Source organism: Muntiacus reevesi, chromosome 8 (assembly GCF_963930625.1).
Source record: "Muntiacus reevesi chromosome 8, mMunRee1.1, whole genome shotgun sequence".
Lineage (NCBI taxonomy): Eukaryota > Metazoa > Chordata > Mammalia > Artiodactyla > Cervidae > Muntiacus > Muntiacus reevesi.
In genome coordinates this window covers 22,798,509-22,812,458 of record NC_089256.1, presented here as the reverse complement: position 1 = coordinate 22,812,458, position 13,950 = coordinate 22,798,509, and positions in this window count along the sequence as shown.

The window sequence follows — 13,950 nt, the reverse complement described above, 5'->3', positions numbered from 1 at the left end:
GCCAGGCTCCCAGTCAGTCCTGGGGGAGGGTATCTGGACCCTCCTGCTCCTTGGGGTCTGCAGTCACATTTGTCTTGTGATGAGCGAGACCTCTTATCTCTGACCTGCTCATGAAGGTCCTGTTCCCAGTTGAGAGGCAGTGTTTCCTGGGGGAGGGAGATGACCTGAAAGACATCTTTCTAGCCTTTTCTCTGTTACGTGAATTGCACGTGTTTTCCAGTTTGCCTTCTAGATGTTTTCTTTTTAATATGGCCTTTTTTTTGGATAGTCAGATTTATCCATCTTTTTATGATTTTGGGGTATCATACTGTATTTAGTTTGTTATTTAGTTACTGAATCCTGTCTGACTCTTTGGTGACCCTGTGAACTGTAGCCCACCAGGCTCCTCTCTCCATGGGACTCTCCAGGCAAGAATACTGGAGTGGGTTGCCATTTCCTTCTCCTGGGGTTCTTTCTAACCCAGGGACTGAACCTACGTCTCCTGCGTTGCGGGCAGATTCTTTACCACTGAGCCCCCAGGGAAGCCCTTCTCCACCCTACGTACCTTTGACACAGCTGGTTTAGAAAGAGGAGGCAGAAGCGTGGGACCAAGGACACACCCAGTTCACCTGATGTGGGGAGGGAGGTGCGGGAAGACTGTGACTCCCCATGAAAAGCCTTTTAGTTTTTTTTCTCCCCAAGCCTGGCTTTTTTACCTGTGAAATGGAAGCAAAGTGGTGCTAAGATTCACAGTGGGATGTGCCAGTTTTTGAAGCAGAAAATCACCAGCCTGACATTTGCTGTTCTGTTTTGCTGGTTCCAATTCCATGACAAAGAAATGAAAGAACTGAAATAATAAAGCTGTGTTCATGGCTCCTCGGGTGTTTTGTTTTCTGATTTTTGCTGGCCTGACGAGGCGGGAGGTGTCTGGAGGGAGAAGAGCCTGTGAGTGGCCAGGGTGGGCAGGGGCAGCGACAGGGGAGGTCAGGGCTCCTGGAAGCCGTGGTTCCTGACTCAGCATCTGTTAGGTCGGTACTCTTTGACGTTATGAGCTCAGACCGTCAGCCAGAGAAGTCAAAAGGCCACAAGACATGTTATAGCATCCTGGCTTGCAATGTCTGCCTCACTTATAAAATCTTCCAGTGACGGTGAGTTTTCCAGTGAAGTGGTTCTGGGACCATTGCAAACATGCTTCCTCATGGTTTTTTGCCACGAGGGGCTTGTTCGCACAGCAGACATGGCAGACAGTGCCCTTGACCTAGTTTTACGTGACAATTTACCTCAACTCTCCAGTTTTCTCCATTTAACCCCAAGAGCAGACTTAGCAGGCCCTGCACCCATGAATCCAGCCAGGTTGAGTCTGACTGTGCTGTGCCTGGTGGTCAGGGTCTCTCTGCAGCTGAGCCTTGGTGGGAAGCTTGCTCTGAGCCTTACAAAGTTAATTATTCAAAAGACCCCGAAGCTAGCAGCATAGGTGGGAGCAGGCTTGTCTAGTAGGTGCTCGTTGGACTTACTTCATATGTGGTTAAATGAGAACAGGATGTTCGTAAGACTCTTGAGAGTCCCTTGGACAGCAAGGAGATCACACCAGTCAATCTAAAGGAGATCAACCTTGAATATTCATTGGAAGGACTGATGCAGAACCTGAAGCTCTAATACTTTGGCCTCCTGGTATAAACTGCTGACTCATGGGAAAAGACCCTGATGCTGGGAAAGACTTAAGGCAGGAGGAGAAGGGGGTGACAGGATCAGATGGATGGCATCATTGACTCAATGGACATGAGTTTGAGCAAACTCTGTGACATACTGAGGGACGGGGAGGCCTGGTGTGCTGCAGTCCATGGGGTCACAGAGTCAAACACTACTTAGCAACTGAATAATAACAATGTTCATAAGAAAGTTACTAACAAACTACCCCAGAAGAGTCTTAAGCCCAGACATTCATTAGGGGAATTCTACCAAACTTCAAAGACCAGATAGTTCCAGGACACCATAAAGTGTTCAGAAAGTAGAAAAGGAAGCTTCCTAATTCCTCTTACAATGCTGTCAATACTATGATATCAGGGACTTAAACCAGATAAAGACAATATAAAGGGAAAAACTTGCATACCAGTATCACTCATGACAGTGCAGAAGTCCTAAGTGTCAGCAGTAGCTGGCATCTAGCACAAAAATAATACATCAAAATGGGTTTATCTTAAGAATGTAAAGTTTGTTCATTATTAGGGAATCCATTACTATCATATATTGCATTAACAACTCTAAGGAAAAAAGTCATAGTTTTCTTCATGGATAGGTCTTGTTTAAAATTCAGTATCATGATAGAATCATCAATTGAGAAAAACTTTCTTTTTAAAATGGTAAAATATACAGGCAATAAGCCATTTTAGCACATTTTTAGGTGCGCAGTTCAGTGACAGTGGGCACATTCATGCTGTTTACAGGCATCTGACATGATGAACCTCAGTCCTGAAGCCAGTCTGTTACTTTTTTTTTTTGCCAGCCTGTTACTTTATGGAGAGGCTAGATGCATTTCCTCCAAGATCAGGAACAAGGCACGAATGTCCACCACCTCCCCTACCATCTGCATATCTCAGACAAGAGGTATAACAACTGGTAAAGAACAAGTAAAGCCATCTCTATTTGCAGATGGCATGAGAGTATATCTGGAAAATCCTAGGGGATCCATGATTTAAAGAAAATACAGTGAGGTAGCTTTACCTCAAGTTAACATTAAAAAGTCAGTAGCCTTCCTAGATATGAACAGTGAACGTGAGACAGTCGAGAAAAATTTCATTTCCAGTTGGAGCAAACTACTCAGGAATAAATTTAGCCAGCAGTGTATAAACCTCTACAATGACGATTTTAAAGCAGTCTTGAAGGACGCAGAAGTAGACTTGAACAAATGTAAAGACATCTCTGGATGGAATGACTCAACTTTACAAAGATGTCTCACAACTACAAATTCAAAGCAATAAAAAATAAATAATAAAAATAAAAATAAATTCCAATAAAAATATTAGCTGTTTCATGGAGTCAGGCAAGTTGATCCTGAAATTGAGGTGGAAAAACAAAAATAGCCAGAAAACCATGGGAAAACTATGAGGGAGAGTGACCCAACCAGTATTAACGCTCACCATCAAGCCTCTATCGAAAAGACTGGGGCAGGCATATTGCAGAATAGGGAAGAAAATGCAGAATTAGCCCCAAGTATATGTGGAAGCTGTGTGTATGACAAGGGAATGACTCCAATTATGGGGTAAAGGTGAGTCCTTTAGAGAACCTGCTGGGACAATTGGATTGTCATTTGGAAGAAGATAAAATTATTTTCATACTGCAAGGAGATCAAACCAGCCAGTCCTAAAGGATATCAACGCTAAATATTCACCAGAAGGATTGATGCTGAAGCTGAAGCTCCAATGCTTTACCACCTGATGCCAAGAGCCGTCTCATTGGAAAAGACACTGATGCTGGGAAAGACTGGGGGCATGAGGAGAAGGAGGTGGACAGAGGATATGATGGTTAGATGGCACCACTGACTCAATGGACATGAATTTGAGCACACTCCGGGAGATAGTGAAGGACAGGAGCCTGACATGCTGTAGTCCGTGGCGTTGCAAAGAGCCAGGCATGACTTAGTGACTGGACCACAGCATCACTATACACAAGAATAAAATCCAAATAGACTAGGAAGTAAAAAATGAAACCACACAAGGAATGGAAGTAGAGAGGTGGATTTGTTAACTATGGTGTAGGGAGGGTCTCACTGTGACTCAAAATCCAGAGGCAATAAAGGAAAAGTTTTGGTACTTTTGACTACATACAAATAAGAAATATTTGCATGACAGAAAACACCGTAAACCAGATAAAAACTGAACAGAAAAACTCAGAGAAAATGTTTACAAAATAGACTACAAAGAGTGTCTCTGTCTGTCCCTTTGTAGTACACTTAATGTATCAAGAGCTCTTCAAAAAATTGACAAAAGACTAAAAAACAGAGATGGGGGAAAGACCCAAATAGTTTGCAAAAAGATTAAAAAAGACTCAAACATGAAAAAATATATTCAAACTTACTCATAACTAGAGAAATGCAAATTAAAGCAATAATAAGATACTATTTCTCACTTAGCACACTGCCAGAACCCTAAATAATTGCACAGTAGGATGGGGAGGCTCTGGGGAAACGCCCACTTGTAGTTTGCTAGAAGGAATGCAAACCTACCCAATGCTGGAGGGAAATGTGGCAATAACTAGCAATACCACACATGCACTCATGTTCTTCTCCCACTTCTTGGGATCCACCCTGAGGATACTTGTCAAACAATATGAAAATACATACCCATGAGATTATTTATTGAGCATGACTTGTCACTGCAAAATATTGGAACCAGTGCAAATGCCCACACAGGGAGGGTTAAATAAACAGGGTGTATCCACACGGTGCAGCTGTACCCATGAATGAAGACAATTTCTATGAACAGAAGCAAAGTGATTACTAGGACATACTCATACGTGAAGGACTGCATGCACGAGTGCGTCTGTAGCATGGTCCTTTCATGTAAGAAAGATGGGAATCAAAGAAAAGACACAGGCACCTGCTCACTTGTGCAGAGAAATACAGGATAAATTAGCAACTGCAGAGGGTGTTTGGTTACCTGTGGGGGTGGGCGGGAGTTTGGAGCAAATTTCGTCCAAGGGTACTTTGGTTTAGGCCACATCTCATGGTGGGATCTTAATTCCCCATCCAGGGATAGGTGTATGTCCTTTGTGGTGAAAGTACAGGGTCCTAACCCTGAACCACTTTTTTTGGGTAAATTTCCCATTCTTAGAACCATAATCAGTTCAGTTGCTCAGATGTGTTCAACTCTTTGCCACACTATGGACTGCAGCACGCCAGGCTTCCCTGTCCATCACCAACTCCTGGAGGTTGCCCAAACTCATGTCCATCGAGTCGGTGATGCCATCCAACCATCTCATCCTCTTCTCCTGCCTTCAATCTTTCCCAGCATCAGGGATTTTCCAGTTTGTCAGTTCTTCGCATCAGCTGGCCAAAGTATTGGAGCTTCAGCTTCAGCATCAGTCCTTCCAATGAATATTCAGGACTGATTTCCTTTAGGACTGACTGGTTTGATATTCTTGCAGGCCAAGGGACTCTCAAGAGTCTTCTCCAATACCACGGTTCAAAAAGCATCAATTCTTGGGTGCTCAACTTTCTTTATGGTCCAACTCTCACATCTATACATGACTACTGGAAAAACCAAAGCTTTGACTAGATGGATCTTTGTTGTAACATCTTTGCTTTTTAATATGCTGTCTAGGTTGGTCATAGCTTTTCTTCCAAGGAGCAAGCATCTTTTAATTTTATGGCTGCAGTCACCATCTGTAGTGATTTTGGAGTCCATGAAAATAAAGTCTCTCACTGTTTCCGTTGTTTCCATGATGGGACCAGATACCATGATCTTAGTTTTTTGAATGTTGAATTTTAAGCCAGCTTTTTCACTCTCCTCTTTCACTATCATCAAGAGACTCTTTAGTTCCTCTTCATTTTCTGCCATAAGGGTGGTGTCATCTGCATATCTGAGGTTATTGATATTTCTACCAGCAATCTTGATTCCAGCTTGTGCTTCATAGTTCTAACTGTTGCTTCTTGACCTGCATACAGATTTCTCAGGAGGCAGGTCAGGTGGTCTGGTATTCCCATCTCTTTAAGAATTTTCCACAGTCTGTTGTGATTCCACACAGTCAAAGGCTTTGGCATAGTCAATAAAGCAGAAACAGCTGCTTTTCTGGAACTCTTGCTTTTTTGATGATCCAGCAGATGTTGGTAATTTGATCTCTGGTTCCTCTGCCTTTTCTAAATCCAGCTTGACCATCTGGAAGTTCTCTGTTCACATACTGTTGAAGCCTCACTTGGAGAAATTTGAGCATTATTTTGCTGGTGTGTGAGATGAGTGCAATTGTGCAGTAGTATGAATATACTTTGGCATTGCCCTTCTTTGGGACTGGAATGAAAACTGACATTTTCAGTGCTGTGGCCACTGCTAAGTTTTCCAAATTTGCTGACATATTGAGTGCAGCACTTTCACAGCATCATCTTTTAGGATTTGAAATAGCTCAGTTGGAATTCCATCACCTCCACTCGCTTTGTAGCGATGCTTCCTAAGGCCTACTTGACTTCACACTCCAGAATGTCTGGCTCTAGGTGAGTGACCACACCATCGTGGTTATTTGGGTCATGATCTGTTTTGTATAGTTCTTCTGTGTATTCTTGCCACCTCTTCTTAACACCATCTGCTTCTGTTAGGTCCATACCATTTCTGTCCATTATTGTGCCCATCTTTGCCTGAAATGTTCCCTTGGTATCTAATGTCCTTGAAGAGATCTCTAGTCTTTTTCATTCTGTTGTTTTCCTCTCTTTCTATTCTTATGAGCCATGCCATGTAGGGCCACCCAAGAACCATGGTAGTGCCCTCTGAAATAAACAATGAAAAGCAACCACGATGTGTGGGGAAATAAAAACAAACAGTAACAAATGAACCTAACTCTTACAATGAGTAGTGAACCCCCGTGAAGGAGGTGAAAAGGGAAAGAACTAACAATCAACATCAGTTATTTTGTAGAACAGTGTTTTATCTGGATACTGTTAAGTCTGGCTTCCCTGTAGCTCAGTGGTAAAGAATCTGCCTGCAATGCAGGAGACTTGAGTTTGATCCCTGCATCCGGAAGATCCCCTGGAGCAGGAAATGGCAACCTACTCCAAAATTCTTGCCTGGAGAATCCCAAGGACAGAGAAGCCTGGAGGGCTATAGTCACAGGGTTGCAAAAGTGTTGGACATGACTTAGTGACTCAATGGCAACAACTGTTAAGTCAAAGACAAAGGAACTGGACAAAATATTGACCTTTAGATAGTAAATTTGTTTCTCCCAGGCACATGGGTTAGTAATACTGAAATTACTCTGTGTCAATAAAGACCTTGAGACAAAGGAAAATGAAAACACAGACTTACAAATCCAACATTATGCTGCAAAAAGTTTTAAGAGGGAAGTTCATAGCAATATAGAAATCAGAAAAATGTCAAATAAGCAACCTAATCTACCACCTAAAAAAAGAAGAACAAACAAAACCAAAAGTCAGCAGAAGGAAAGAAATAATAAAGATCAGAGAGGAAATGATAGAAATAAAAACAATATAAAAATAAAAAATAAAGAGCTTTTTTTTCTTTAAAACTGACAAACCTATAGTAAGGTTCACAGAGAAGAAAAGAGTAAACAAAACAAGAAATAAGAGAATAGTTAGACCCTTGCTCCTGCACCACCAGTGACCTTTGTCCTTTTCGGCCTCTGACCCAGGTGAAGATGTCAGGCTCACCCCGTGGGGAAAAGCATGGGCCTGCCTTATGTCAAGGGGTTGTCTCTTCTGGCCCCAGTCTCTCCTGACCTCTCACTGAAGGTGGTGTGGAGGGCACATGTGTGGCAACATTGAGAACATTCTGGGAGTAGAGTGACCACAGCTGGGGAGGCCAATTGGAGACAAGCCTGGAAGATGCCTTGTTCTACATGAAATCCCCAACTGTAAATCCAGTCCAGCCAGCCAATGAGCTGTCATTCTGATTTGCTCTCTGGTCACCATCAACTGAGCATCGAGCCTGCAGATGCCAGTGTTCATGGCAGTGTGATGGGTGCTAGAGCATCCCGAGAGACCAGCATGATGGCCTTAGGGAAGCAGGAAACAGGTTCCCAAGAGCCACTGCTCTGTGAGCAGTGAGGGCATTGACACCGTTCACGGGGGCCTCACTTCCTAATACCATCACACCAGGCATTAAGATGTCAACGTGTGGACTGCAGGGAGACTGAGACATTCAGTCCATAACAGGAGGCTTAGATGAGATGACCAGTTGTGATCATGGGTGTTACATAGCTCTCCTCTGCCACCATGTCATCCGTGTAAGGAGGGCAGTAGGAATGCCACTGGTTAGAGCTGTGATAATTACATGTATTCATCTGTGTCTTGCTTATGGCAGGGCTTGTCATATTATAAGCCCTTAATAAATATTAGCTCAGGGACTTCTCTGGTGATCCAGTAGTTAAGACTCCAAGCTCCCAAAGCAGGACACCCGGGTTTGATCCCTAGTCAGGGAATCAGACTCCACACGCCACAGCTAAGAGTTCGCATGCTGAAACTAAAAGATTCTGCCTGCTGCAAGAAAGATCAAAGATCCCATGTACTGCAGCTACCACCTGGCACAGCCAAATAAATATTAAAAAAAGAAGTAACTTCTATCTTTAAAAATATTATCTCAGATAGAGTAAGGAATGTGTGTTATATGTGTGTGTGTGTGTGTGTGTGCTGTTATGCCTGCCTCTTTGTGACTCCATGGATTGTAGCCTGCCAGGATCCTCTATCCATGGAATTTTCCAGGCAAAAATACTGGAGTGGGTTGTCATTTCCTTCTCCAGGGCATCTTCTTGACCCAGGGATTGAACTCGTGTCTCCTGTGTTGGCAGGTGGATTCTTTACCACTGCGCCATCTGGGAAGCCTTGTGTTGTATATATTGCTATATTTAAAATTGTAAGCTGGAGAAAACTATATTAAGTCACTGAAAAAGTACTGAGCCCCCACTGTGTGCCAGGCTCTGAGGATACAAAGTTGGTCAGGAATGCAAGCTTTTATATCATTGCTGCAATTCCATACCAGCTCTCAGTCTAAATGCATTGAGAGAAAGGAAGCATGGGTCAGAGCAAATCCTGGAGAGGTGCTAACAACTTGTAGCAGTGGAACCCCATCTGGACAGACTACCCTCCATCCTCACCTTGACCCTTTCTCTGACCTTCTCTTGCTGCAAATCAGAATGGGAACCCAGGTGGGGGATGCCCAGATAATCAGAGGTAACCTGCAGAGGGGTGGGGATTGTGGTGGTCCAGAGCTCAGATGTCATTTTTCTGAGACTGCAGCAGTCTAGAATGGAGGACGATGCTCACACGAGGGTTGGCTGTCTGGTCTACATCTGTTGTAAATCTTATCATGTCTGCCTGAGCCCTTGGGACCATCCAGATCCATGTACCGTCTGCCTGTCCCCTCTAATTGCAGAGCCAGCGAGCATCTGTGTCTCTCCTGGACCTCGCCGGGGCTGTGGGCAGTGAGGTTCACCAGCAGGTGTTCACCAGGAGTGCGGTGCTGGGATTCAGCCCTTCACACTGGGCTAAATACTCTCAGTTTCTAGTCCAGAACAGCCTGTGCCTGTCAAATCCTGCTCACCAGCTCTTTCTACTCTTAGTTTTTAACCTGAAAGCCAGTCTGTCACAGCACATGGCAAGCTTGACTTCTCACCATCCCGGCCACCCATGTGGTTCACTCCCAAGCCAGGAGACAGCATGCCAGCAGCAGGGGGAGCCCCTCGCCCCCGAGTCTTCTTGCACTCTCCCCTTCCACTCCCCCGATCCACAGCCCTGATTTCTAATACGATAGATGGCTTTGCCTTTTTTGAACTTGATGCACATGGAATCCTTTCTTATGTTCTCGATTGTGTCGCTTTTTCGTTTTGCATCACGGCGTCATGTTGTTGGGAGGGGCTTTGCCTTACCGCTGTGCTGGCTTGAGCACTGGGCCACTGCATCTGAGTCTCTGTGACTGTCCTTGTGTGTGTCCTTCCCAGCGTGCACGTGTGTCCACTGCAGGCATCGACAATTGAAAGAATGAATGGTTGAATGGATGATTGATTGAATGATGAATGGACAATTGAATGATCAAGTGGATGATTGACTGAGTGGGCAAATGGATGATTGAAAGGATGAATGGACAATTGAATGGATGAATGGACCACTGAATGAACGAATGGATGACTGAATGAATGAATGTAGACCTGGGTTTAGAATTTCAGGTTTCAATGTTTTGGGCCTCCCCTTTAGTTCCTAAGTCTTACCTAACCTTGGGAAGGTCTGGCTTGTCCCCTGGCAGGCATAGGGCACACCTCTGCCTGGGATCACAGCAGGCTAGAGCAATCTGTTCTGAGAGGTCACTCTTTTGATTTTGAAAATCCCCTCTGAGATTTTCAGCTTTGGGGCAGAGTGAGTCTGAGGACTTTGAGGGTTGTTTCCGTGGAGATAGGAGGAAAATTATTTCCTGAGTGCTGACCACCACAGGAGGTGCTCTCATGGGCCATTCTGCTGAATTTTCACAGCAGTTACTATCATTATGCTTTCTGGGTCAGGAGCCTGAGACTCGGGACAGACAGAGCTATGGACTCCAGGGTGACACAGCTGTAGGCACTGGAGCCAGGGGTTGCATCAGTTTTTTTTTGACTCCAACGTCCAATCTCTCCCGTGTCAGTGGTTGTCTTCTTGAGACAAGATGCTGTTTCCTTCTCCTTAATGTCCCTGAACTTCATCCATTCCCACATGCAGGAGATGCTCGGAGTTATGAGGGAGGATTCTGGGAAGAGGGCAGAGTAGGAAGCTGCAGAGTCCATCTCCCCACCTGGACCACAGCTGCTGCTGATGCTGCTAAGTCGCTTCAGTCATGTCCAACTCTGTGCGACCCCATAGACGGCAGCCCACACCAGGCTCCCCCGTCCCTGGGATTCTCCAGGCAAGAACACTGGAGTGGGTTGCCATTTCCCTCTCCAATGCATGAAAGTGAAAGTGAAAGTGAAGTCGCTCAGTCGTGTCTGACTCTTCGCGACACCATGGACTGCAGCCTACCAGGCTCCTCCGTCCATAAGATTTTCCAGGCAAGAGTACTGGAGTGGGTTGGCATTGCCTTCTCTGTGGACCACAGCACTAGCCCTGAATGATGTGATGGTTTTTGAAATCAAGGCTGTTGAAGCCTTACAATTTCAAGGGGGAAGGGCTGGGTGGTAAAGAGTGTTTAATTCTGGTAAAATTAAGCTCTTGCACAGTAGCATGTACTGAACCCCTGTCTCTAGCCCAGGGCAGACGGCTGTGCCCATGATCTTGGAGCCGCCTGCATAGACCCTGGGAGTTAATACGGGGAGTAGGACCCTGTCCTGCAGTGTGGGGGATTTGTGTTCTGATGACAGGTTGCTGCTCCAATCACAGAGGTGTACTTCCCCCATCGCTGCAAGTCCCTCCCCCTCAGGCTGAAGCGACTGCCAGGGGACTTAAAGGGCTGGCATCCCCTTTATATCCTCCTTTGTTTTTTGCTTTTTCCTTTTCTTAAAGATTAGAGATTAGAACATCCAGAAACAAGTGCATATATGGGGAAAACTAGAAAGTAACTATATATCCAGGAAAATGCTCAGAAAATGCTTAGAAGACTAAGTTTATGCCACAGGTTTAGTACAGAGACAGCTTACGACAGTTAAGAAAACAAAACACTCAACAGCAAAACCCTGGAAAAGAGGGGAGAATCTGAGGGGGAAAAGGGGGAGAATATGATTTTCAGAGCTAGGACATTATATTCAAATGTCCAGTTTTCAGCAAAAAATTACAAGGCATTGAAAGAAACAGGGATGTATGGTTCATTCAAAGGAAACAAAAAATCAATAGAAACCCTCCATGACAGAACTCAGGGCAGATCTACTAGGCAAAGACTTTAAATCAACTGCCTTAAAGATGAAAAGAGCTAGAGGAGGATGTAGAGAGAGTCAAGAAAATGATGTGAGAACAAAATGGAAATATCAATAGACAGACCTAAATAAAGACCAATAAAGAAAACCTAAAAAAGAAGCCAAAAAGAAATTCTGGAGCTTACAACTGAAATGAAAAGTTTGCTTGACGAATGCAGAGGCAGATTTGAGTGGGCAGAGGAATCAGTGCTATTTTGGATAAGACAGTTGAAGTTACCGAATCTGAGTAACAGAGAAAAAAAGATTGAAGGAAAGTGAGAGAGCCAGAGGGCCCTGTGGGACACAATGTATAAAGATGTAATTCTGTGAAATTGCCAAGGAGAAGGAGTGGGGGTGGAGCTGTCAGGGAGCAGAGGTCTTGTATGTTACTGAAGTCAAGCTGCTAGAAATTAAAATTAGAGTGCTAGAACTTCAGGATGCTCCTTGCAGTCCTCATGGTAATTACAAAGAGAATAGCTACAGGATATATACACAAAAGGAGATGAGACAGGCATTAAATATTTCTTGATGAGAAATCAGTTAAGCCCAGAAGAGGACAGTAATGCCGGAAATCAGGGATAAAAAACTGTACAGCATATAGAAAACATAAAAGTGGCAGAAGTAAGTCCTCCTTACCAGTAATTACTTTAAAAAATTGTTTTTGGCTGCGCTGGGTCTTTGTTGCTGCTCATGGGCTTTTTCTAGTTGCAGCGAGCAAGGGCTACTCTCTGTGGTGTGGGGGCTTCTCCTGGCGGCGGCTTCTCTTATTGCAGAACACAGGCTCTAGAGCATGCGGGCTTCAGAAGTCGTGGCTCCGGGCACTAGAGCACAGACTCAGTGGTTGTGGCACATGGGCCTAATTGCCCTGAAGCACATGGAACAGTCCCAGAACCGGGATCAAACCTGTGTCTCCCACACTGGCAGGTGAACTTTTCTGCACTGGACCACCAGGGGAGTTCTATCAATAATCACTTTTAATGTGCATGGATTAAATTCTGCAGTCAAAAGAGAGCATGGCAGAGGAGGTGAAAAAAGCTATAGGCTATCTACAGGAGACGTACTTTAGATTCAAAGATACAAATAGATTGAAAGTAAACGCGTGGAAGAAGATACTCCATGCAAACCATAACCAAAATACAGCAGGCTGTACTAATATAAACTTTCAAAAAGACTGCAAGAGGCAAAGAAGGACATTATATATTAGCAAAGTGTTCAATACAGCAAGACGCCTTAACAGTTGTAAACGTTCGTATACCTAATAACAGACCAGCAAAACGTATGAAGCAAAAACTGACAGGATTAAAGGGTCAAAATAGACAGTTCTATGGTAATAGACTTCAAACCCCCACTCACATTAGTGGATAAAACAACTAGATAGAAGATAAGTAAGGAAATAGGGGACTCAAGGCAAAAAACCAGCTAGATGTAACAGACGTATACAGAACACATAACAGAACATACATTCAAGTGCACACGGGGAAGGCTCCAGGACAGCCCATGTGTCAGGCCACAGACTAAGTCTCAATAGGTATGAAAGGATAGATATAATACAACAAGACTCACCTCTGACTACAATGGGATAATGTCAGAAATTAGTAACAGAAGAAAAAACTGGAAAACTCATGAAATTGTGGAAATTAAACAGCTCACTCTTAATCAATGGATCAAAGAAGTAGTCATGAGGGAGATTAGAATATAATTAGAGACAAATGAAAATGAAACCACAACATACTAAAATGTATGGGATGCAGTGAAAGCCAAGAGGGAAATTAATAGCTATAAAATGCCTACATTAAACAAGAAAGATATCAAGTCAATAACCTTTGTAACTTAAGGAACTAGGAAGAAGAACAAACTAAATCCAAAGCTATCAGAAAGAGAGAAGAAAATAATAAAAAAATTAGAACAGGGATAAACTAAAATAGAGAATAGAAAAACAGAAAATTCATTACACCAAGAGTTCTTCAAAAAGATCAACAAAATTGACAAACTTTTAGTTTGATAGACTAAGAAAAAGACAGAGGATTTGAATTACTAAAATCAGAAAAAAAAGTGTGACCTTGACTACCAATTCTACAGAAATGAAAAAGATATTAAGAGAATATTGTGAATAGTTGTGTGCCAAAAAATTGGTTAACTTAGATGAAGTAGACAATTCCTAGAAACACAAAACCTATCAAGACTACATCACAAAGAAATAGAAAATCTGAGTAGACCTATAACTAGTAAGGAGATTGATAATCAAATTTTTCAATAACCAATAATCAATCAAAAATTTCCCATCAATGGAAAACCCTGGACTTGCTGGCTTAACTGGTAAATTCTACTAAATATTCAAAGAACTTATATCAGTCCTCAAACTTTTCCCAAAAAATCAAAGAGGAGGGACCACTTCCTAACTCATTC